The sequence below is a fragment of the Protopterus annectens genome, chromosome 8.part0 (genome assembly GCF_019279795.1).
Source record: "Protopterus annectens isolate FY-2018-M chromosome 8.part0, PAN1.0, whole genome shotgun sequence".
Taxonomy (NCBI): domain Eukaryota; kingdom Metazoa; phylum Chordata; order Ceratodontiformes; family Protopteridae; genus Protopterus; species Protopterus annectens.
In genome coordinates this window covers 524,258,852-524,286,259 of record NC_056741.1, presented here as the reverse complement: position 1 = coordinate 524,286,259, position 27,408 = coordinate 524,258,852, and the positions used below count along the sequence as shown (strand labels likewise).

The 27,408-nt window shown below is 43.1% G+C and overlaps 1 protein-coding gene across 3 annotated transcripts in view; it reads left to right on the top strand.

Moving 5' to 3' along the window:
- Positions 1–27,408, top strand: part of GABPB2 (GA binding protein transcription factor subunit beta 2) — a 1,188,026-nt gene that overhangs the window by 368,871 nt on the left and 791,747 nt on the right. The gene's annotated exons all lie outside the window — the stretch shown is intronic.

Sequence of the window (27,408 nt, the reverse complement as noted above, 5' to 3'; positions counted from 1 at the left end):
AAAGCCATCACACATAAACACAAACACACACACACATACATATACACACACACACACATACATATACACACACACACATACATATACACACACACACACATACATATACACACACACACACACACACACACACACACACACACACACACACACATATATACACATATATCTGATCTCACCGAGCCGTGCCCCTGCAGAGCACCATCCCACTTGCCGTCCCCAGAACAAATCTGTCCGCTTCACACAAAATAATGCACAGCAAACACACACTAGCAACCAGATTTTACAATCATGCTAACCTACTGCTTTAAAATATATCACATGACATTTCTTCCAGAATAGAGTTATAAGATTATTTATGCTTGTCAATCAGATGAATTAAATGAGTTATAGTAAAGTATATGTTTGGGACACATGTTTTAACACAGATTATTATGCTACTGTTAAGTAGATTTTCAAAACATTTAAATAAATGTTTCATTTTCTATGCCTTCTAAAATAAGATATTTACTTGCTACAAGAAACTACATCATCTAAACTCATCATAACTGACACATTTTATGAATAGAGTATTTTTCCTGAATCTGTGGTGTGTCAGTGTGATAACCTTGTCAATGTTTATACTAACTGCTTTCAGTTTCTCTGTGAAAATTCTGTGAGTGAAGCTTCTGAGGAAACTCATGGACACTGTGCATGAGACAGCCCACATCCCAGATTGTCTCCCTTAACATTTTGGCGGGAAACTTATTAAAACTTGTGGCAAACATTCATTTTGTCAATAGAGTAAAACATTGTATTCATAGAAATCATTACAAATCATATTGGATAGCCATGCAGACTCTCAGAAAAAAAGCCATCACACTCACACACACACACACACATATATATATATATATATATATATATATATATATATATATATATATATATATATATATATATATATATCTGATCTCACTGAGCTGTGTCCCTACAGAGCACCATCCCACTTGCTGTCCCCAGAATAAATCTGTCTGCTTTATACAAAACAATGCACAGCAAACACATATTGGTAACCAGATTTTACAATCATGCTAACCTACTGCTTTAAAATATATCACATGACATTTCTTCCAGAATAGAGTTATAAGATTATTTCTGTTTGTCAATCAGATGAATTAAATGAGTTATAGTAAAGTATATGTTTGGAACACAAATTTTTAACACAGATTATTATGCTGCTGTTAAGTAGATTTTCAAAACATTTAAATAAATGTTTCATTTTTTATGCCTTCTAAAATAAGACATTTACTTACTACAAGAAACTACATCATTTAAACTCATTATTACTGACATATTTTATGAACAGAGTATTTTTCCTGAATCTGTGGTGTGTCAGTGTGATAACCTTGTCAATGTTTATACTAACTGCTTTCAGTTTCTCTGTGAGAATTCTGTGATTTGAAGATTCTGAGGTAACTCAAGGACATTGTGCATAAGACAGCCCACATCCCAGATTGTCTCTCTTAACATTTTGGCGGAAACTTATTAAAACTAGTGACAAACATTCATTTAGCAGTGTAAATGCATCTAAACATGACAGAACCTCCACAATGTATTCCACAGATCATCACAGCCTCTATGCAAGTGAAATTAAACTCAAAATTACCAACAAGCAATAAAACTCAGCATTCTTCTCCCAACTCAATTTTCATACAAATCCTATTATTCACTGTGCCCACACAGTCTAAAGCATTTCTATATATTAATAAAGAAAAGAAAAAGAGAGTAGAAAATAAAATGGAGTGAGGCAGAAATAAAAAATGTAAGAGAAAGCTGTAAGAAGTACATACAATGGAATGTTACTTACTGTTTATATTAATAGAGTTAAAAATAAAACATATTATTTACTGTTATTTAGTTCTGATTATTATTAGTTAAAGCATGACAGATTATTTACAAACAAGCATAAGCAGTATAATCAAGAAAGTATAATTAGAAATAGCATTTGAAGAACTTATAAACTTTTACAAGAAATAAATATGTTATTATTCTATTAATGATATTTTCATTACTGTTCTCTCCCTGCCCTCCCCCACCCTTTACCCAATACATAATCTAAATAGAATGTCATTGTTTAAACAAAGAAAATAATAAAAGAAGAAGGAAAAAAAAAAGGTAAAGATAAAAAATGTATCAAATTACTAACCTTACTTTTTCAGAAAGAAAATCAAATCGAGTCACAGCCTGCCATTAAATCCTCAGGCATTTTGACTGGTTATGAATCAAAACATTTCTTTGCACATAGAGAATAACTTTGATTAAATCTTTTCCAAAATATTTGTGGCTTTCTGGAAATGCAGGAACTATATTCAAAAAGATTAATAATGAACTAAAATGATGAGAGAGAAAAGAACATATAACAGATCATTTGTTTTGTAGTCTCTTCTTCTTCTCTGAAGTCTTCCAGGAAGCTTCAGTTGCCAATCTCTTTAATGAAGAACTAGCCCATTCCATTTCTTCTATTTTATCCAAAATCCTTTTTTCTTTGACAAACAGTAAAGCAGAGTCTAAATCATAGAAGACCTTAGGACCATCAGGAAGGAAGATTTTAAGCTTGGCAGGAAACAGAAGGTATGTTTTAAACTGTGCTTTTTAAGCTCCCTTATTAGTGGCAGAAAAACTTTTCTTTTAGCAATTACCATGGAAGAATAGTCATTGTCAAAACGCACAGTTGTCTCATTAAACTTAACAGGAGCTTTAGCCCAAGCAGATTTAAGAACCATCTCTTTATCAAAAGATGATAGAAATCTAACTATAACTGATCTAGGATAGTTTTGTTAGAGTTAGTATTAGCTATAGATCTATGTGCTCTTCGATACCAAAAGAGAATGCTTCTGGTAAATCTAAAGTTTTAGGGAGCCATGTTGTTAAAAAGAAGTAATATTGTTACCTTCAATATTTTCTGGCAGTCCAAAAATCCTAATGTTATTGCGCCTAGATCTATTTTCCAGGTCATCCAGCTTTGTTTGTAAATGTGTATTTTGTTTCAGCAGAAACTCAATGTTGATTTCCTGTTCTTGTATTTTATTTTCCATGTCATTCACAGCTTCTTCTATGCCTGTCATCTGGATCTTCTGTTGTTGCAGGTCCATATGTAACAAGTCTATTTGTTTTGTAGTTTTTCTATGAAAGTGTCTATTTTAGTATCCATTTTATCCATCTTAGCAGTAAGTTGCTGGACTATAATTATCAGAGACTGAAGTTCTTTCTTGATGCTGGAGTCTTGAGAATTTGTCTTACTGGAACTCATTTCAGACTGATAAACTGACAGGAAAATTTCCAAAGTAATTTCTGACAGGAATATTATTAAGATTTCCTTTCTTTTTTAGATATAGTTCAAGAACTATATAAAACAAACATATTTAGAAAGAAAATTACTTCAAGAATTAATTTTTTAAGTAATTAATTCCTGTCAATGTAATGAAATTGGTGGAGCTGAAGAAATCTGCTGCTATCCTGTGTTCATCCTTGGCCACGCCCCTCTTTGCTGTAGTCTTGACTGGCTAACACAGGGGGTACTCCCAAAGCTACTTTAAGCTTCTGGAATGCCTTCTCACATGTTGGGGTCCACACTACCTTATCTAACCTGTTTTTCCTGTTCAGGTCTGTGAGGGGAGCAGCTATGGTACTATAACTGTGGATGAACTTTCTATAGTACCCAGCTGTCCCTAAGAATGTCCTCACCTGCTTTTTGGTAACAGGCAGGCCATGCCTTAATGGCTTCCACTTTGGCAAGTCCTGGCCTGATCTTACCACTCCCCACTCTGTCACAGGTAGGAGACCTCTGCCATACCCACTTGACATTTGCTGGGCTTAATGGCCAACCCTGTCCTCTGTAGTCTGCCTAGCACCTCCCTGACATACTGAAAGTGCTCTTGCCAGCAATGGCTGTAGATGGCAATTTCATTTAGTTAAACAAGGGCAAAATCTCCTGCTCCTGCTAGGATACAATTTACCAGCCTCTGCAAAGTCGCTGGGGCATTTTTCATCCCAAAGGGCATCTTCGTGAACTCGTACAAGCCAAAAGGAGTCACAAAGGCTGACCTCTCTCTAGCACTGGGAGTCAAGGGCACTTGCTGTAACCCTTGGTAAGATACTTGGCCACACCCAGCTGCTGTAGGGCTTCATCTGTCCTAGGCATACACAGAACCTGGTGCTGCCATCCTTCTTTGGTACCAACACTACTGGGAAGGTCTAGGAACTACTGGACTCCTGAATTGCCCCTAGTTCCAACATTTCCTGCATCTCCTACCTCAGAGTCTGTTTAACTCTCTCAGGCACTTTTTAAGGGGCCTGCTTAATAGGCCTTTGGGGTCCTGTATACACATGGTGCTGCACCAGGTGGGTGCACCCTGGTCTCCCAGTGAATATGTCCCCAAACTTCTGTAACACTGCTCATATTTCTTGAATCTGGTTAGGGGGATAGCTGCAGGGACATTGCTACCCCTTCTACTGAGGTGTCAGTCCAAGCATCACTGAGGAGATCAGTCACCAGATCCCCCTCAGACGACTCCTGCAATCCACCCGTAATACTCTGCACAAGGGCCTCTCTATCATGGTAAGGTTTCATCATGTCATCATGGTACAGTTTGTGTCCCTGCCTCTTGTCTAGCAGTTCTATCGTGTATTATCTTCCTTACCACCTTGTAGGGCCCCTCCCAAGCTACATGCAGCTTGTTGTGTCTGACAGGAATGAGAACCATTACCTGCTGCCCTACAGCATACTGTCTAGCTCCAGCATTCCCATCATACCAGACCTATTTCTGCTGTTGGGCTTCTGCCACATTCTCCTGGGCCAAGCCCATGAGTTCCCTGAGCCTTGTCCTGAGGTTTAGAACATATGCCACAACAGACTCCTTGTGGGAGTCACACTCCTCCCACTCATCTGAAATCAAATCTAGAGGTCCCCTCATCCTATGCCCATATTAAACTCAAAGGGTGAAAAACCCGTGGATTCCTGGGGTAAGCAAATAACAGCTGGGGCAAATTTGTCCCACTCCCTCTTAAACTGGTCTGCAAATTCCTGTGGCATCGTCTTGAGTGTAGAGTTTAACCTCTCAACAAGACCATTAGTCTGGGGATGGTAGGGGGTGGTCTTTAGGTGCTTCATCCCACAGTACTTCCGCAGACAAGCCAGCAGGTCTGACATGAAATTGGCACTTCTGTCAGTATTTCTTTTGGGAAGCCTACCTTGCTGAAAATCTCTAACAAAGCATTTGCCACCTTTTCTATCTCAATGGAGGACAGTGCCACCGGCTCAGGGTATCTGGTAGCATAATTTACTAACACTAGGATTTACTTTTTCCTTGTGGAACTTGGGTACTCCGAGGCCCCACAGTATCCATAGCTACCCTGTGAAATGGCTCCTCAGTCAAAGGCAAAGGCATCAAAGGAGCTTTCACCTTGTCTCCTGCCTTGCCTACCTTTTGGCACTGCTCACTTGTCCTGCAGTACCCGGTTACATCTCTGGAAATTCTGGGCCAGTAGAAGTTCTGCTAATACATCTCTTTGTACGTTTTATGCCTATATGACCTGCAAAGGGAATGTCATGGGCTATGGCTAGAAGTGCCAGACGGTAGGCTTTGGGAACTACCAACTGCTGTATTCTCTCACCCTCTAGCCCTCAATCAGGGGTCCACTCTCTAAACAGTAACCCTTTGTCCCAGTATACAGATTCTCCCTTCCCTTGAGAATCGGGTACCTCACTAGCCGCCTCCCTCAGGCCTTGTACTATAGGGTCTGAGAGCTGAGCCTGTCTCAACTCTCTTTGTAACACTTCCCAACTCCCCTTCCACAGGAAGTCTGGTATCCTCTGACAGCGGTGCCTCACTGTCAGCCTGGGTACTACTAGTACTCACCTCTGCCCTTGCAATCACTCTGTCCATAGGAACATCAGTACTCACAAGCAGCTGTGGCTTATATTCAGTCTCACTGCTCCATGGTAGCTCCTTCCCTGAAGTAACCACCTCATTAGTCCTGGCTGCAAATGCGTGGTCTGTCTGGGTCTCCCTCAGGCTACCAGATCCACATGCTTGTCTCCAAGCCGGACTGCTTGTAACTGCATGCACACAGGGTACAGCATTATCAAAATCATTCCCTATCAGGACATCTGCAGGGATATCTTCAAACACACCCACTTGCTTCCTTTTCCACCCTCCCAGTCAAGGTGAACCCTAGCCAAACCCTAGCTCTGACTGTAGTAGACTGCCCAAACAAGTAGTGCTCCTCTGTAACCATTGCAGGCGTCACAATGGTTAGGTCAGAGTCTGTCTCTGTTAGCCATGGCCTCTTTCACATTTAGTAAGATGGGACATAACCTCTTGTGGTAGTTTGGTACCCCTGTTGTCTCGAGACAACTTACTGCTGGCATCTTGTCATTCCCACTTACTGGCTCTCCCACCTTTTATTCCCCACTTTGCCTTCGTGGACATCTGTATGTTACACGGCCCCACTGGTTTCATTTAAAACCTTTAACCCTTGGTCCTGGACTAGAGGCTTCCTCTGCTATTGGCGGACTCTGTTGGGGCAGTCTGGGCTGCCCACCATGGGTTCCCTTAGACCCATGAGCAGCACTGGGTGTCCCTTTCCTGTGCAGTGATGCCCCGCTTGCTAGGTATAGGTCTCCCTTCTTCCCCAACTCATCTACAGTATTGCATTGTCTATTGGCTAACTAGATTCTCATGTCCTCAGGTAAAGTGCTAAGGGCTTGTTCCCTCACCAAAAGGTCTGCCAGCCCTTCAAAAGTTGTGACCTGACATCCACTCACCCACCTGTGAAAAGTGCTCAGTTCAGCAACATATTCACACACAGTTTCATCAGCCTTGTGTCTATGCTTGTGAAACTTTTTCCTATAAGCTTCAGGTGTCAACTTAAAACATTCTAGCAAACACATTTTGACTGTATTATAATTTTATCAGACAGTTTAGAAATTGCAGTTGCAGCTTTGTCATGGAGTAAGGGGGTCAGGAACTGTACCCAGAGCCCTTGGTCAACATTATACTGTATACATACCCTCTCAAACATATGAATGAAGCTATCAAAATTATCCCCCTCTGTAAGTTGTGGAAGAAATTTACTGACTTTTGTTGCTTCTGGGGTTCAGTTACTCCCTTCCCTGTTACCCCCATGACTGGCGAAGAATCAGCATCTCCTTTTCATGTTGCCTCTGCCTGTCATTCTCCCCAGCCTCCAGATGTCTCGGTCTCCCTGCTGCTTCTATTTCCAAACGCTTGGCCTCCAACTCAAGTCTCTCTAACTTCAGATGGATTTTTAAGTCATCTGTGGAAAAGTTGTGCTGTCCCATTTTCTGAGAGTTTTACATCTCTATGGCTAGTCTGATTGTCCTCCTAGTTGCTCTTTTGTGATGCAGCTGTGAATAAAGTTGCAATTATGTCTGCTTTAGTCAGGTTGGCGTGCACCAATCCTTTAGCCTGGCACATCTCAGCCAACTGGCTCCTTGTGAGCTTGCCATACACTTGCCTGCACTCCCTGACTAACTAAGCTAACAAAAAAAATTGTCATATGAGCTCTGAATGTTCACTGCATGGCTGATTGAGAGTACAAACACCTTCAGTAACCACTGTACACAAGCTACAGGATTTCAATATCCATACCACTACAAGCCAGTTGATATGTGACGTGGCTGTCTCACCACTTTTAACCAATTAATGTGTGAAGTGGGTATCCCACCACTGCCAAACAATTAATACGCGACTCCTCTGCACTGGCCCAGTAATCAAGGAGCCTCAATCCTCACCACTAGCACCAGTGAGGGGCATACACATTGGGAGGATGACAAGTACACACACAATAAAGTACAATTTCCTTAAAGAGCACACAGAGATCCCGGTCAGTCTGGGGCTAGTTTCTGCCTGTTTCTCCAGATCCTCAGTAAGACTCCCCACTGGCACAGCTATAGGTTCATAGGTTGGTACTAGGCTGTCGGCCCTAGGGCCTATACAAGCGTAGCCATAATAATTCCCTGGATATTTCTTCTCACGATGCTTACTTCCCTGGATCCCTGTCTAGCAGGGCGACTGACATAATCCCCGGGGTGAATTTCCTATCTCCCATCCAATCATCAAGGTTCCTTTTGAAGAGGACCAAGGAGGCACTTTGCTTGACATGCATGGGCAGTCTATTCCAGAGTATGGGGAGTCTCTGGGTCAGGAACCTATCCCTCCAGCATGTTTTGTTAGGGTTAAGATCTCCACCGAGTGGTTAAGCCAAAACCTCCAGCACCCTCTGTCCAACCAGTGCTTCGTGTCCCTGCCCAAGTAGCTGACGCACACACGCACACACTTTGAGATTTGATTTATATGCAAACACAGACACTCCTGGGGATGACTGGCACAGGTTTATTAGCTTTGTTCCCTTCTGCCCAGACTATGAGGTAGTTATCACTACCACCAACCACTACTTATCAGCTGCTCTAAGGCCTTTACCAATGGTGCCCATTCCTACTGTGTAATGCTGCTATTATCCAAATGGTAAGTGTGACCAAGAGCAAGGCTGCTGGAGTTGCCCTATGCAGTGTCACCAAATACATATGCAAGTACTCTTAAGAGCTTAAATATTTCTAAACAGACCAGATGCAATTAAAAGGTTTAAATATATTTAATAATAAATAAAACAAGACAATACTCAACTCAACATAGTGACTACAGAGTTCAGAATCACAGGAAATATTTTAAAACAACATTGCAGGACAGTCTAAAATACAGAAAACATCTAAACTAATCTTTACTATATTCCTAACTATATCTAAAACAAATTACTGTACCCTAGACTTACTTACAGACCAAGGAAAATGCAAATGATGGATGTTCCTAGGTCCAAGACAAGAGACAAAATGCCTAGTATTTCTCTCTCAAGAGAGTTCTTAAATTAATATCACATATTGCTGCTGGGTTAGCCTGGATGACATCACTCTTTGTCACCTGCCTTCAGTTCCCAGGCTAACGGAAACTAAGAATTTTAGCATCTCTGTGTGAGAAGTACATGTCTGTCGGATGTGCAGCTACTACGAAGCAATAAAGCACTTTACATTTTAAATCTAGTAATTAAAATTACTTTCAAGACGATAGAAAAACTTCTAGCTCTAGACATTGTGTCTGCTTACTGAGAGAGAACACAATCATAAAACACTTTACTTTTCAACTTATTTTCTTGAAGTTTTGCAAGTTAACTCTAAATGTCCCAACTTCTACTATTAAAGCATACATTTGCACAGGTATATAGTTCATAGGTTCATAGATTCATACTTGGCTATCTGCCCTAGGGCATTTATAAGCCTAGCCAGAATGTGTTTGGCTTTCGCCACCCATTTTAAATTTATTTTGCTATGCCCTTTTTCGAGGTTAGTATACTGTGCCTCTGTCTAACAGTGACACAGAAGTGATACCCGGGGTAAACCTACGATCTCCCATCCACTCATCAAGATTCCTCTTGAAGAGAGTCAATGAGGGACTCTGCCTAACCTGGACTGGGATTTTATTCCAGAGTGAAGGGAGCCTCTGGGTTATGAATCTGTCCCTCCAGCATGTCCTATTTATTTCAGTGCTGAGGTTCAAGTCTCGAGCGCGTAGCTCGATGGGATTTGGATTTTCTGAGGTGCAGCATGTCCATTAATTCCGGGTTGGACATGGCTTTATACGTCAGGCACGGTTCGCCTCTGAACAGGCGGTATGCCACTAAGTAGAGCTGGAGTTTCTTTAACCGGGCAGCATATGGCATCTGTTTGAGCCCTTTGATCCTCTTGGTGAGGTACTTTTGGGGTCTTTCCAGTTGTTGCAGGTGTCTGGTAAGGTACATCCCAAAAGGGGCATTGTACTCAATTATGGGCCTGATGAGGGATGAGTAAACAGGCACGATGACCTCCCCTGATCTAGATGTGAATCCCTTCATGATTAGGTGGGCTATATAAAATGTTTTTGTAACCACTTTGGCCACGTGGTTGTCAAATGAGAGATTGCTATCAACTTGGGTCCCCAGGTCCCTAATTACTTCTGTACTTAATGGATTACCACCTATGTGGTAATTTGTGGGCACTTTGTTTTTCCAAAGGGGATGACTATACACTTTTTGGCATTTAGCTTGAGGCCATGGCTCTGGCACCAGTTGTCTGTTTCTATGAGGCCCTTTTGGAGGGTGCTTGTGTCGGCTGGAGAGTCGATTATGGCCCAGTTTGCAGTCATCTGAACTTGGTCAGCCACAGTCCTTCCGTGTTGGCCTGTACCTCCGAGAAATATATACCGAACAAGAGAGGTCCCAGGACTGAGCCTTGTGGGACACCACTTGTAACTGGTTTGGAGTCTGACATGGCTCCAGCAATTCTAACCATGTGGGTTCTGTCCTTGAGCCAGTTTGCAATCCATCTAGTGACATAGGGGTTTATAGTTAAGCTGGTGAGCTTATCTATAATGCCCGAATGGGGTATTGTATCGAAGGCTTTTGCGTGGTCCAGGTAGGCTGTGTGGACCACCTTCCCCTCGTCAATGGCCTTGGTGACTATTTCAAAGAAATCAACCAGGTTTAAGAGGCAGGATCTGCCCTTAACAAAGCCGAACTGGGTAGGATCCAGTGTCTGTAGGTCCCCAATATCTTTATTTATGAGGTCCATGATGATCCTTTCCATAGCTTTGCAGACCAAGCTAGTCAGGCTTATGGGGCGATAGTTTCCAGGATCCGTTGAGGCACCACCCTTATGGAGAGGGACCACTGTTGCTGTACGCCACTCTTTGGGCACATAGCCTGTAGTAAGGCTGAGATTGAACAGTAGTTTTATGTTTGGGTTTAGCTCTTCTTGAGTTCATGTAGGACGCAGCCCGGGACACCGTCTGGTCCCATTGATGCTGTGTTTTTTGCTTTGGAGAGGGCGGCTCTTACCTGAGCATCTGAGATGTCAGGGGCAGCACTCTGCTGGGATAGATATTTGCCCTTTGCTGGGGAGGGGAGTTTGCCCTGAACCTGTCAGCTAGGATGTTGGCAATGTCTGTGGGTTCGGTGTATTTTTTGTCATTTTGGACTAATTCTGAGCATATCTGGGAATTACCACCCAGGTTCCTAACATAACTAAAGAAAGCCTTGTGATTATCCTTAGTGTCCTGTGCAATTTTTCTCTTGAAGCTGGCCTTAGACAATTTTATGAGTGCCCGTAGTTTTTGCTAATACTGATCAGTGATGCCTTCCCTTTTGGGATTTTGCTCTATCATTTAGTAGCTTCCTCCTTCTATTGTATAGTTTGTTTATGGCTGGGGTCCACAAGACAGGACGTCTGCCTTTGGAGGATTGGTTCTTGGTTTTATTTGGGATCGATGATCCATGCATTCCTGAAGGTGTTCATAGAATGCGTTATAAAGGATTCTGGTCTGGGCCATATTTTCCACAGGCCCGGGGGATTTGAAGGATTCCACCTCGGTTTTGAGGAGTGTGAAATTTGCTTTAGAGAAGTTTTTCACTGTGGTTTTCTGGGCAGGGGTGGGGTCGGATGTGAATATCCAGTGAGATTAGTTTATGGTCTGATCTTACCAGTGAGGGATACACTTCTGGTCTGGAGCATAGAGTCCCCATGTTGGTGATGATCAGGTGCAGTATGTTTTCCCCTCTTGTGGGAGTGGTAACAAGTTGTTCCATAGCATTTGAGTTTATAAATTCTAGGAACCTTTGGGCTAGGGTGTTGGAGCTAGAGTAATGCTCCCAGTCTATGTTTGGGTAGTTGAAGTCGCCCAATATAATGGTGTTTGGAGAGACCTTCATATTTTCCAGTGTTCTCAGGAAGGCCAAGTGGGGTTCCTGGGTTTGGGAGGGTGGTCTGTAGCAGGCTATAAACTGGAAGGCAGTTTTACCCACTGTTAGTTGCACATGGATAGTCTCTGATGCTTTGTGCTTGGCCACCAACCTGGAGGTGTGGGTATCTTTGATGAATATCGATACTCCCCCTCCATTTCTGGTTCGGTCCAAGTTTTGGGGCCGAAAAGCATGGCATGAGGTATAACCTGGTAGTGCTGGGGTGCTCTCGGGAGCCCTGAACCAGGTTTCTGTTACTGCACAGATATCGATGTTCTCCATGCTAAGGAGAGTTTTGAGTGCGTGCATCTTGAGGTTTAGACTTCTGGCGTTGAGTAGCATTACTCTTAGTTTCTTATCCCTTGTGATACCTATGGAGGTGGGTTTGTCTTTTGAGCCTTGCCTAAAAAAGGCACTATGGGGGTAGCAAGAGCCTTTGCCAATATCCGAAAGCCCAGGAGTGACAGGTGCAAGCCGTCCCTAGCGAAGGGTTCTGTTCTGTTCCAGTAGGACACAGTGTGGTTACATTCTTGATGCTCAGTACATAACATACAGTTCAACACACACTTCTGCACCAGTAGTTTAATATGCACATCACATATAGTTCTCTTAATTTGTAAGATAAGCATATGAATCATGTTAATATTCACAAATGACACACAACTATCCACAAAATTCCAGATAGCTTGGCTGGCAGTGTCAGAAGCTCCTCAACATGAGCCTCTGTGGTTATGTTCCTGAAGAGTGTAGAATAGCAGTTGCGGTGCCCTTGCATATGGGTATTCCATATGCTTATGCTGGGAACTACTGGCCTATTAGTCTCACTAGTGTTATTTGGAAGGCTATGGAATCCATTATATCTGAACTGAAACAGCTATAAAGTGACGTATCCTTCAGTGCACACCAGTGTGGCTTTGTAAAAGGCAGGGTGTGCCTGCTCAACCTGATTGAGTCTTTTGAAAGAGTTACTGAGGCTATGGATGAGGGATAGACAATCCACAGTTCTGCTCTGGTCCTTGCCTATCTCTCTCTCGTTGGATTACTGACAAAGTATCTCATCTTCGCATTAATTCATACATTGTTCACCGGATTGGTAACTGGTTGTCTGACAGATACCATTAAGATCAAGAGTACTTGCTCTGGAGAGAAAAAAAATTCACTAGTAGTGTCCAAGGTTCTATTCTGGGTCCTCTCCTCTTTGGTATGTATTTCTGTGACACAAAATCAGATGTCTAGGGACTATGACTACCTGAGCTTGCCAGTGATTACAAAGTGGGGGAGGTTTTTGAACTAAGAAATACATTGGTTTATGCTACAGTCTGCTGGCTCACAATTCTTTACTGCTAGGAGGTTACCAAGTCCCTTTCTAATTAACAATGGCTGGACCAAGCAAATGCTTAGTGTGTTAATCATGGGCTTGCCTTCCACACCAAGAAACATAGCTTACTTTACTTTGGTAGATCTAGTATTGCTACTGTTTTATCATGTAGGTAACATTCCACTTAACTCATTATATCTGAGTGACGCCTCCAGGTGCATTTGCAATTAACTCCTACTGACGCCTCTAGGCATCAAATAGTGCTTGTTCATATTTGCATCAATAATTCCAAAACCATGCTATGTACATAGTTTTAAAGGATTTCATCTTAAAGCTTACACAATGGCAAACTCAAATGCATTAATATATGACCTCTGTCTAGTGCAGGTAAATAGATATTAACTGTTGTTTTTATGATATTAATTTATATAGCTATAATTTTCATATTTTTCTAAATATCTCAACAACCATGTAACACAGGCAGAACTCCTTTGCCTCATATGACAGCTCTCAGCTAGATGAATAAAATGTTGTTTGCAGTAGGTCTGTAACTTGAGGGGTTGCTGAGATATTTTAAGTTGTTTACAAAATATTACACATGTAATAGTTACTGTGTTTACTGTGACTTATAAAATTCAGTTTAAGACCTAGAACCTAAAGAGTACTACCACTATGAAAATAGTTTTAGTTTGTGCTGTAAGAGTTTGCCATTTATACTTCTTTCATAACCACTATTGGTTGCAGAGATGTGAACATTTGTTTGAAATGTGAGGACTTCATTTGATTCTGTCAAAAGGTTTGGAAGTTATAGTGCAAACTTCCTGAGCTCAGTTGGAGTGCATGAGTTAAATTTGACAGTCATCAGAGACTTGAGTACATATGTTGATAAGACAACTGCTGTGTCTCTAATGGTTAGAAAATAATCTTACCTTGCACAGCTTCTCCTCCATGGTTCCTCCTCAAGGTCCAAAAGTTGTAGTGCAACTTTATTCATCCCTTATTAGGCATGTCCTTGAATGCAGTGTACCCTTCGGCATGTGCCTCATCAGAGAACTTAACCAGATTTAAAGACCTCAGCATTCCCTCACCAAAAAAAAAAAGCATTGGTTCTCAGTATCCTTATTGTAACAGACTAAAAGCTCTGTCCCTGAAGTCATTGTCATATATACTAGCTTTCTGAGCGGAAAACAACCTGCTACTCTTTGAATATTTCTTCCTTCCTTTGCTAGTGTTTGGTCTTTTTCTATTGATATTTGTTGTAGTGTACTTTTATTTTTTCCCTGTAATTTTGTAGATTTTCATGGCCAGTGTGACAACCCCATAAAATGTCCACCAGTGTGCCCACTGAAGACAGACTCCTCTGAAAGATGCAGCTGTACTCTTTGGAACAAGTGCAGTGTAAACCCCAGAAACAAACCCACATAGTGAAACCATTATATCATCAAGTTTTATAATAAAAGGAAAATAATTTTGACCAAAAATAAGAATAATAATTCCCAGAATCTTGTAGTTCTTGTCACTGAAATAAACAACTCGGAGCTTAATAAAATCCAGTAAAGCAAAGTCTGAGGCTAAAAAAAGCTCCCCAAGCCAGGATCTTTTCTAGATGTCCTATTCTCATGTTGCAGTATTCATAACTGTAGGGAGATTTCTGCCCACAGCACTGGACATCCAGCCAGTGTACCAAAGTCTTAGGAGCCAAGGGTATGTGCAACATTTGATGTCAGAGCCATAAACCGATGATGGCTATAAATGTGACATCTGCACATACCCATTTCAGTACTTTTCTGCCATGCTGATCATCAGACCTCTGATCAACAGCTTCAGGAAGCAGTTCGCTCGTTTTGACTTTACCATCCACTACAGATAAGTACCCTTTTGGGTTTTTCATGCGTACATGTCAACTAGAAAGGGGGAAGTATACTTGTTGGAGACAAATTCCTCACAAGGACACTCATAAGTGCTTATTCTGTGTAGGGGAGGCCACGACCATATGGCTTGCGAAATTTGTAAATCATTTGTGCTTAAAATTCTCTGCAGCCATTTGGCTGCACTTAAACAATATCTCGAAAGCTAGATACTCCAGTGTCTAGCATTAGGTTTGGAGGGTGGGGTAGGTAGTTCCGATGAGCCGCCTCGTACCCCATGCTGCAACTCAGAAGTCCGGAGAGACTCTCGAGGCAGATGATAGCCCAGAGTCCCATCAGACTTCCGTTTTTCAGCTTGAATTGGGAACCATGATGGAAGCCAGTTCGGCATAAACAACGAGTACGTCCGCTGAGGTAGACCAGCCATCCTGATGGCTAGGGGGAACCACGGCCCATGGCGTCTGAGGGGCCTACTCCTGCTCTGTCATTCTCTCAGACATCTGTTTCTAAATCGACCCATCCTTCTACTCCTCTGAAGAGGAAACAAATTAAAACATTCTAAACAGCAACCTATACCTGAGTGGGAAGTTTTTTCCCAAAATCTTTTCATGGCATTCCAGGCCGTCCAGTCGCAGGTACCTCAGTCTGCTCCTTCTCCAGTGCAGGCCTTAGATGAATCAGAGGAAGAATACTACTCCTCTGAAGAATCCCTGACTTACTGCTCTCAAATTGAATCCCCTAAGGACTTTATCACCCCTGAGGAAAAGGACTCAATCAGCTCAGAGACTCCAGGGGAAGAATTTTCTTTTGCAGATGCTCCCTCTCTCATGAGAGAGCACTTCAAATAGCAGGCCTCAGATCTTTCTGAAACAAAAAAAGAGGTACTTTGATTTATTATAAATGGACCAACCCTCCCCATCTGCTGTCCCTCCCTTGCTTCTGACCTTTCAAGATGCCTTTCTGGCTGCTTCACAGGCCTCTGATTCTCAGCCCCCAGCTTCCAAACACCCAGGCAGCTTCTATAAAGTACATCAGGACTCTCAGTACTTGTTCAAGAACTCCTCTGCAGACCCTGCAGTCATAGCAGTCTCTGCTGACAAATCCTTTAGACAGCTCTCTTCATCATTTCTGTTCCCTACTGACAAGGATAGCAAGTTCATGGATAAGCTAGACAAGAAGGTCTGTACTACTACTACTCTTGCCGTTAGAACCCTAAATTACCAAACCCACATGGCCAAGTTTGTTTTGAACACCCTCTCTGAGGCTTCAACTCCATTGCTTGATGTACCAGACTCACCTGCTAAGACCCAACTTAACACCCAACAAACCAAGTTGTTAGATGCTCCACTAGATAATAAGGCCTCTTTCGGTTAAGCTTCTGCAGAGCTGCTCAAATCACTCAAGAAAAGAGAAAGGAGTTGCAAAATGTAAAACATTTATTGGTTTCATCTATTCCTAGATACCATAGGAATTACCTTCAAAGGACAACCTTTGTTAGGAGACAGTCCTCTCATTCTGCTCTACCTCAGGCTAAGGGTCAAAGGCAACCTAGGAAACATTCCACTCTTAGACCTCCTTCCTCCGTCTGAGCTGGGCAGACCACCTCCACTGTGTCTCAAACCCACTACCTCCCTCCACCCCCCTGTCCATTCGCCTCACCCTCTCTCTACCCTCCTGGCGAAAGATCACCTCAGAGGACTGGGTCCTCTCAGTCATTCAAAAAGGTTATTTTATGACTTGGTGGATGCTACTCAACTTCCAGGGGATACCCCAACCTCCTCCAAGCCAGCTTCATCTCTTCCCTTCTATTATCGATCCGTTACAGGCTCTGGGTACCATAGAAAAGGTACCGCCACAACAGATAAACAAGGGATTTTATTCAAGGATGTTTCTGGTCCCAAGGAAAGATGGTCCTTGGAGACCAGTTCTGGATTTATCCGTACTCAACCTTTTCCTCAAGGTTCAAAATGCTCGCCGTGCATCTGCTCTTGCCCCTCATTCCAAACCAGGCCTTTATGGTATCTCTGGATTTGACGGACGCCTACCTTCACATTCCAATTCATCCTTGCTACAGGAAATTCCTACATTTTTCTGTAGGTTCCTTGCATTTTCAATTTTCTGCATTACCTTTTGGGCTAGTGTGTCTAGCTCCAGTGATTGCCCACTGCAGAACACAGGGGTATTCAAATATACCCATACCTAGATGACCTGTTAATACTTCACCAGGACCGTCATGCCATTTACCAACACCCTGGCAGACTTAGGGTTCACTGTGAACCAGGAAAAGTCCCACCTGACCCCTATACAAGACCTAGTCTTCTTAGGGTGCAAATCAGAACAGACAAGATGGCAGCCTTCGTCCCCTGCCAGAAGATAGACCTCACCCGTTACCTCAAAAATCTTCTCACTTTTCAAACTTTATAAGCCAGAGAATTCCTGATAGTCCTGGGCCGCATGGCATCCTTGATACCCATGCTCCCTCTGACAAGGCTGCATATGAGAAAGGCTGAGAGGGTACTGAAGACTCGTTGGAGACAACATTCTCACTCTCTGGACACCTCTCTCCCTCCTCTACTATGCCTGAAAATAGAACTTGAATGGTGGATTGCAGCCATCAGTCTCAACCAGGGCTAACCCTTGCAGTTACCTCCCACCTTACAACAAGTCTTCACACAAAGGTTCATAGGTGTGTACTAGGCTAATGGCCCTGGGGCCTTTACAAGCCTAGCCATAGGATTACCCTGGCATAGTGCCACCCAACCTTAGTTCCCAGTGCCTCTGTCGAGTGGAGCCACTGGAGTTATCCCCGGGGTGAATTTTCTGTTATCCATCCACTCATCCTTGAAGAGGGTCAGCGAGGTGCTCTGCTTGACATGTATGGGAAGTCTGTTCCATAGCATGGGCAGTCTGTGGGTTATGAACCTGTCCCTCCAGCATGTTCTGTTAATTGTTGTAATGAGGTTGAGGTCTCTGGAGCGTGTGGTGCGGAGGGATTGGTATTTTTTTAGATGTAGCATTTCTAACAGAGCTGTGTCAGACATAGCTTTGTAAGTCAAGCAGAGATCGCCTCTAAGTAGGCAATATGAGACAGAGAATAGTTGAGTTTTTTTAGTCTGTCCATATAGGACAAGTGTTTAAGGCTTAGGATCCTCTTTGTGAGGTACTTTTGCGTGCTCTCCCGTTGTTGCAGGTGTCTAGTGAGGTACATGCCAAGTGGGCATTGTACTCTATGATTGGCCTAATGAGGGAAGAGTAGAGGGTGACGCTTCAGATATGGGCTGGTGACAAAGGGACCACATCAACATCAAAGAGATGAGGGCCCTTTACTTAGCTTTACAGACTTTCCAACAAGTCCTCTTACCTTGAAAGTAGTCACAGACAACATGACTGTCTTGTGGTACATAAGCAGGTGGGGGTAACATCTTACCCTCTTTGCAGCCTAGCCATACAGATTTGGACCCTAGCATCAATACTCCATATCCACCTGCAAGCAGAGAATGCAATGGCAGACACCCTCAAGAGAACCTTTGCACCCTCTCATGAATGGATGCTTCACAGAGAGGTGTTCCTGGATCTCATAAACAAGTGGGGCATTCCTCCAGCAGATCTGTTTGTCTCCTTCCAGAACAGACGGATGTCTCTGATTTGTACAAGGGATCCACACCCCCAGGCTTGGAAAGTGGATGCCTTATCTTTCTCTTGGGCAGGGATATATCTCTATGCCTCCCCCCTTCACACTGATTCAGAAGATCTTTCTGAAGATAGAAAGATAAACCAAAAATCCTGCTGGTGTCTCCCTTTTGGCCAAGACAGCATTGGTTTCCCTTTCTTCATCTTTTAGCCAAGGGCAATCATCACAAGACATGGGATCCCTAATGCACCCTCAGGTGACCAATCTCAGATTCACTTTATGGATGATAGGGTTCTGATCCCCTTCAGATACATATACTAAGAGGACGTTTTCAACGTTCTGCAGAAGGCTAGGGAACTCAGTACCAGGAGTAATTACGTGTCAAAATGGAAAAAGATTCTCCAGGTGGTGTCAAGTAAGAAAGGACCATGGGTACAGGAATGAGTAAAGGGTCCTGATTTTTCTTTTATGTGAGCTTCTACATTCAGGAATGACGTACTTTTCTGTTAAGGTCCACTTGTCTGCCATTTGCGCATGTCTCCCTTTGGTACCTCCTTTGGCATCCAGGTTAGAGGTTAAGCTCTTCTTGAAAGGGGTCCTCCATGTCAGACCCCCTTGTAAGCCAATACTGCCTACTTGGGACTCAAATTTTGTCCTTAAAACACTTACCTTACTGCTTTTTTAGCCAGCTCATACAGCATCACTGAAGCTATGTACCTGGAAAACAGTTCTGCTGGTGGCCCTCACATCTGCCAGGAGAATATCAGAAATACAAGCTCTGATGGCCACCCCTCCTTACCTCATCTTCCATAAAGACAGGGTCTCCCTCAGGAGTAACCCTTCCTTCATACCTAAGGTGGTTAATAAGCTATCCTTAAATCAGACCATTAACCTTCCTGTCTTCTTCCCTCAACCTCAGAATTCCTCTGAAAGGACCCTACATTCCTTAGATGCCCACAGAAACTTTGGTATTACCTGGACAAAACCAAACCTATTAGAAGGTCTGACCAGCTGTTTGTTTCCTTCCACCCAAGGGCTTTGGGGAAGGCAGTCTCAAAACAAGACTATATCTTCATGGATCTCAAAGGCCATCTTTGCATGTTACTCCCTTCATGGGAAGGTTCTATCTGAAAATGTAACAGCCCACTCCACCAGGGCAGCTGCTTCTTCAGCTGCCTTCTACAGGGGGGGGATAGACTATGCTTCTATCCTAGAAGTGGCTACCTGATCATCAGTCCATACTTTTACCAGTTATTAAACCAGATTTGGTCTCCAGAGCTAGAACTGGGTTTGCTAGATCCATCCTACATGGTCTCATAGACCAGGGACCATATCCTTCCTCCCAGGCTCATACCTAGAAGCTTTGGTACTCTCCCTACAGTTGTGTAAAAACTTATACAATAGATGTCCTTCTCTTCCAAGTTGCAGTATTCAGTCCCACACTCATACCCCCTCTTTACCTTTTTATTTACCTGTTGGGACATATCCCTCCTTCAGTCTAACCTCAGTAGCATGCATATGCCTCCGCAAGACACCTTCTGGCCTGGTCTCGCAAGTGGGTCTGAAAAGCTTTCCCCATCTTCTCTTGTTGCTTACCAGGGGTACTACTGTTATGTGGCAGTCCAGTGGGTACGTGCAGATGTCACATTTATAGCCAGTGTTGGTTTATGGCTCTGACATAAAATGTTGCACGTGCCCCTGCTCCTTAGACTTTGGTATATTGGCCGGATGTTCGGTGCTGTGTGCAGTAACCTCCTTATAGTTATGACTACTGCAACATGGAAGAGAAGGACATCTAAGATTATGGTAAATTCTTACACAACTGTTCTTTATGTTCATAATCTCAAAATTACAGCACAGCAATGTGATGAGCTGATTTTGATTGATGTTACCTCCATTGAGGCTGACAATGTAGCAAATCTACTGGCTGATTAAATTTGGCTCTAACTTTACTTCTTTCTCTCCCCTCTGTCTGTACCTCAAGGTATACCTGAAACTAGCTGTCCTTCAGCTGTCACATGGCCATGTCCTAAAAGTGCTATTAAAAACTAAAACTACTGCAATGATAGGTCCCGACAGTATCCCTGGATGCTTCTTAAATAGCATGAAGAGCGATTTAGCCAGACCTCTCTCAACACTGTTCAGTCTTTGCCTCCATACAGGTTTTGTAGCAAACAAATGGAGAACAACCGCAGTCATTCCCCTGCAGTAGGGGAGGACCTTTGACAGACTCTGGCAATTACAGACCCATAAGTCTGACTAGCCTGCTATGCAGAACCATGGAAAGAAGTCACTGAACTAATCAGTCAGGACATGGGGAACCTCCAAACACTGGACCCATCTCAGTTTGGATTCATCATGGGCAGGTTATGCTTACTGAATCTGGTTAATTGTTTTGAAAAGGTTACCAAAGCAAAGGATGAAGGCAAAACTTACCATTTGTACCACACCACATACCTCGACTTGGTCAAAGCTTTTGAAACTATTCCCCACTCAGCGTAATAGAAAAGCTAAGTAAACTGGGAATAAACCCATATGTCACCTGCTGGATTGCCACTTGGCTCAGAGATAGGACCCAGGAAATCAAAATAGGGGAAGTTACCTCCACAAACAGACCAGTCACTAGGAGAGTCCACAGGGTTCTGTGCCAGGACCTCTCCTCTGTGGCATCTACTTTTTGGAAGTAAAAGCCAATACCACAGGGCTCCGGCTGACTAAATTTGCAGATAACTACAAGCTAGGAGCAGTCATTGAATCCCCAAATAACTTAATCATCCCGTAGGAAGGTTTGTCCCTCCCAAAATCATGGACTGAAACTAAATGCCAGAAGTGCATTATTGTAGCCTTTGGGAAGTCATCTATCCCAGGGAACTGCCACATTAACAATACACCCCTTAGAGTTGACCCAGTTGTTTAGGATTTGGGAACTTGGGTGAACAGTGACCTAACTTATAACCAACAAGTCCATTGTTGTAAGAAAGTCCTTCTGTATTCCACAACTTCTACACAAAGGGATGATGTCCAGATCTAGGGATGTTATTGTCTCTCTTTACTCGACCCTCATTAGGCCACTCATTGAATATAAAGCCCCCTTTGGCATTGTGTACCTTACTAAAAGGATACAAGGTCTTAACAACGTGTCTTTACAGACTGCTAATAGGTAACCTGTATTTGGCATACAGGACATCGTCTCACCCAATGGTGATGGATGTACTGCACATCAGCAAGTCAAATGGCATCAAAATATTCAGTCCAGGGGTCAAAACCTCTTCTGCACTATCAGCAGAATGGTTTGGAGAGAAAGGTATATCTCACAGATGATACCTGTACTCCGGAACAGACTCCTCATCCATAGAAAACAAAGTTCATCCTTGTCCATATTCAGGTGCACCTTGGATTTGTGGATGGGAAACAGAAAATTTACCCTAAGGACTGCCCCCCTGTACATGGACAGAGGCTGCTCCTAAATGTTTTATCTCATGCATAGGTCCCCTCAAACTTTCTGTGGTATGATACAGTTACTATATAATTAATCAACCCATGGGATGGGTAATGCCAATCTCTAGCCAAATGGGCTAGGTTAATTCAAAAACAAAAAAGAAAATTGTCTAGGATTAATATGGGCCCATAAGGGCAGCTAGCCTAGAACTTGCCTATGAACCTATAAAGACTATCACCTTCTGCATCTTTTATACTTAATCAAGGATCTTCAGGTGTTGTCTTGCCAGTACTGTAGCTTTCTTAATAAGAAAACAATGCTTCTCAGAGCCCATAACCACTAGATTTTCTGTGAAGGTAAAAGAAAATATTTTACTATAAACAAGTTGATGCCCATCCGTTACCCATCAGAGAACCTTCTTCCAATTTAAAGCAAAGTACTTCAGGAAGGTTGCTACATCTAGGGAACTAATTTTGAAAGATTTTGTGGCCAGACAGTGACATAGCTTGACCCCTCTTCGTTCTGGGAAAGATTAAGGACACTGGCTGTTTTGTGGTGCAGTCTTTTAATGTAACCTCAAAATCTTTTACCTTTGTTTCCTCAATTGTTACTGCTGCTTTGCAGGTGATTAGTAGATATTGACCTCTTATCAGGCCATATCTCAATAGCAGTTCATGCTAAGTTAAAGACCAGCATTAATTTCTAGTTTCTAACCAAAGGTCCTCGCCACTACCATTCTGCAACTGTTGGTGTTTCATAATCCAGAAACCCGGGTAGTCTTGATATGGACATTTCAGTAATTTATCAAAACCTAAGATGGTTGAGCCTTTGGCCATGTACCTTATGAGACAGGCACTTATCTGAGGAATGCTTGCTGTTAATGTAGCCATTTTAATTATAGGTCCATAGGTTCATAGAAGGCTACTAGGTTAACGGCCCTAGAGCCCTTACAAGCCTAGCCATATTTATCCTGAGTTGCCCCAATTGCCTGTGGTTGGGTGAGTGAAGTTCGCAGAGTTAAAGATCTATGGTAGCTAATACTGACTTGCTCTGCCCAGGAGGGACATGGGCGCCAACCGCAGGAGTGAATTTCCAGACACCCATCCATCAGTCTAGGTTGCTTTACAAGAGAGTCATGTTGGGGCTCTGTTTCACATGAATTGGAAGTTTGTTCAGAGATCTGCAAGTCTCTGGGAGATGTTCTTCGTGTTTCACTGTTGCAGTCATTACATTTGGGTAATCTGCAGGCAGGTTGCCCTCAGTCGGCCTGAATTCCAAAGTCTTGGGTCCTGCGTCGGTTGCTGTCTTCTCTTCCATGACTTCAGGTTGTCAGGGCTATAAAACATACAGCCGATGCCATTTTCTTTAGTCTTTCTTGCCACATGGTGCCCGAAGCAGAAGCATTTCGCAAGTGCCGGTCGGCCGACTACTGAAATATTCGAGTTTGAGTTTCAGAACCGAAGTCTTCACTAAAGCTTAAGTACCCCATTGGGGAAGCTTTTTTTCTTGGTTTTTACCGATGTCAGAAAAAGTTAATAATTGTATTACTTTTGGGAAGCAAATACCTCATAAGATTTCCATTTATACTGTATTCCTTGCCTAGGCCCTGACCACAACGTGCCTGGCTGTCGGTTTTGTGCTAGATTTAACCAACGCACTATTAAGCGTCGGTATATTTTTGCATCAGATTTGACTACCCAGAAATGTCGTCCGATAGCAATCAGACTACCGGAGTACATAAAAAACGCAAAGAAAAGGACAGAGGAAGCAGTCGAGATCCAAAATCGATGACGAAGCTTCTCCTAAGCCAGTCGCCGGTACTCAGGTGCTTTTGCAGCCCCTGATAACCTGCTACCTTCGAGTCGCAGGCCTCTACCAACACCCATGTGGAGTCTGGCCTCTACCAACACCCATGTGGAGTCTGGCAGGCCGCAAGATTCTCAAGGTATTAGACCGATGGATGTATCTCCCTCGGATGGGTCCAGAGCCGCTGAGCAGGCACTGGCTTTTGAGTGTGTATTCAGACCTCAACATTTGTATATCAAATCGACGACAGCTGCAAAATCAAAGACAAAAGCAACTTCCAAAATTAAAAAAAACGACGCCTGAGCCACGTGCACAGGCCTCTATGCCTAAAAAACAGATGATCAAAATGGCTGAAGACCTTATTACCTTGACCAGGGGTACCCATCCCCTTCCAGATAAGAGGCCTAGGCAAGACACTGATTATGAATCTTCAGATCAGGTTTCTATTTCTTCTGATTCCTCTTCTGTTCAGGAATTATCTTTACCTCCCTATGAGGATTCTGATGCTGAGGAGTCTATTCCATCTTCATCTCCTCCTGAGGATTATTTATTTGGAGAAACCTTGCATACTTTGAGGGAGCATTTTCACTGGGAGAGTTAAGACTTCTCAGAATCAAAAAAGAGGCTCAGGGATTTCCTTCTTCTCCCTCAGCACAAGCCTTTAGCCATTCCCCCTGTTTTAGACATTGTGGATGATGTGTTTTCGGAGTCAGTCTTGACCCCTGACTCCTTACCTCCGGCTCCCAGTAAGCCTGACAGATATTACAGGGTCCCTGACTCGCATACATTTTTATTTAGAAACCCTGCTGCTGATCCTGAAATTATTTCACAGGGTACAAAGGGAGTTAAGGCCTCAACAGCAAAAAATCCTACCCCCTCTGACATAGATTCAAGGGCACTGGACAGATGGGGAAAAAAGGTTTATACATCTGCAACCTTGGCAATCAGGGCCTTAAACTGTCAATTTCATATGCTTAAGTACCAACAACATGTTATGGGATTGCTGAAACAGAAAATTATGTTGATTTCAAAATGTGCAGAAAATAAAGAATTGCAGGGATTATTGCATGCAGCTGAACAAGTTGGAAAGCATACGTTGCAATGTGGTTTTGATTCTTTAGAGGGCTCCTGCAGGGCCACAGTTACTGGATCTGTGATTAGGAGGCATGCCTGGTTAAAGGAACAAAATTTGCCTGATCATGTTAAAGCTAAATTGCTAGATGCACCTTTACAGCATGACACTCTGTTTGGTATTAAGGCAGAAGAGGTTTTAAAGAAAATGGAAGACAAAGCTAAGTCTATGCAACCTCTTAAAGGCTTTTTACAAGTACAGCCACCAAGATTCAGTAGACTCTGGCCTACAAAAAATTGGTCCTTTCCTGTGTCAGACAGAGCTCAAAGGGGCAAATCCAAATCTGGAGGAGATAAAGCGCAAACCTACAGAAAGCAATCCCAATGACTTCCCTCTGCCTACACCAAGCACTTATCTTTTGGCAACACCCATAGGGGGAGAATTAGCACTTTTTGCTCAAAATTGGCAATTAACAACTCGGGACAAGTGGGTACTAAACATCATATCACAGGGATACAGATTCCATTTCCACACTCTGCCAATGGCAGATGGTTGACCAGATCTGCCAAAAAATCAATGGGCAGAGGCTCAGAAACAGGTTACGTCTCTCATGGATATGGGGGCCATTCAGACAATACCAGAACAGGAAAAAGGACAAGGTTTTTACTCAAGACTGTTCTTGGTGCCCAGAAAGGACAAGCCCTGGCGGCCAATACTGGATTTATCGATTTTGAACACATACCTGGACATTCCAAAATTCAAAATGCTGACTTTGCAGCAGCTTCTGCCCATGTTGGGCAAGAAAGCTTGGCTGGTGACTTTAGACCTAAAAGAGGCATACCTGCATGTCCCAATAAGACAGTCGTGCAGAAGATACCTCAGATTCAAGGCTGGCTTTAATGCATTACCAATCCTCTGCACTGCCCTTTGGCTTATCTACTGCGCCCAGTGTCTTTACAAAGTGCCTGGCACCAGTAATTGCATTTTGCAGACAAAGAAGTATACAAATATATCCTTACTTGGACGACTGTATCATTCAAGCAGGGAACAAGGACACTCTTCTTCGACTCCTGGCGTTTGTGAAAAGGCTTCCAACATGCCTAGGGTACACAATAAACGAAAAGAAATCACAACTGGTACCCTCTCAAAAGATAACATTCCTGGGTGCATGCTTGAATATAACTGCCCAGACGGCTTACCTCACGCCAGACAAACAAAGGCAACCGACTACTTTCTTCAAACCGATGGCAACAAAAACCCAGTCTTCTGCAAGACAAATTCTGCAGGCTCTGGGCTTCATGGCATCCTCCATCCTGCTAATTCCATATGCAAGACTGCATATGAGGAAACTTCAGTGGTACCTAAAAAGTTTATGGAGTCAACATTCACACAGTCTGGAAACAATGATTCCTCTCATTCCCTGCCTGCAACAGGAGTTTCTTTGGTGGGCAAGGGCCTTTCACCAAAACATGGGACGGCCTTCACTCTACCCCCTGCCAGCCAAACCTTAAGAGACTCGTCGGATTATGCCTGGGGGGCCCACATGGCAGGAAGATGCATTCAGTGCATATGGGCACCAAAGCAAAGGCATCTACATATCAACCAGAAAGAGATGCTAGCTGTTCAAAATGCCCTAACAGTCTTCAAGGACTTACTTCATCCAGGACAACTGCTGATAAAGATGGACAACACCACAGTCATGTGGTATATAAACAAGCAAGGGGGCACACACTCCTACCCCCTTTGCAGATTAGCCATGGCACTGTGGGACACAGCTTTGACCTACCAAATACATCTTCAAGCTCAATTCCTGCCAGGAAAACAAAACACTCTGGCAGACGATTTAAGCAGAAACCTTATGGATCCTCATGAGTGAAAACTAAATCCACAAGTCATGATAACAGAGAAATGGGGGAGCCCAGACATGGATCTATTTGCCTCTCCTCAAAATTATCAATTGAAAAGATTCTGCACAAGGAGTTATCACAGACAAGCATGGAAAGTGGGCGCCCTATCCTTCAGTTGTAAAAACTTCAGTTTACGCCTTTCCTCCTCTGCCTCTCCTACCCAAGGTCCTCCTAAAAGTCAGACAAGAGAAGCCAAAGATGATATTAATTGCCCCAGACTGGCCCCGCCAATACTGGTACCCAGTCCTAAGGAACTTGTCTCAATACCAAGCTTGGACCTTGCCTCAAAGACCACAACTACTGTCCCAGCAAAACAATCAGATCCTGCACAATCAACTACAGACTCTGAACCTGGCAGCATGGCTCATCATGTAATCATACAAACGACACCTCTCAGTAAATCTGTGATGGATGTCATTTTGGAAGCCAGAAGGCCTAGTACTAGGAAATCTTATGCTGACAAATGGAAGAGATTCTGTGCTTGGAATCAAGCACAAGGAACTGATATAGCAGAACCACATATTCCTCCGATATCACA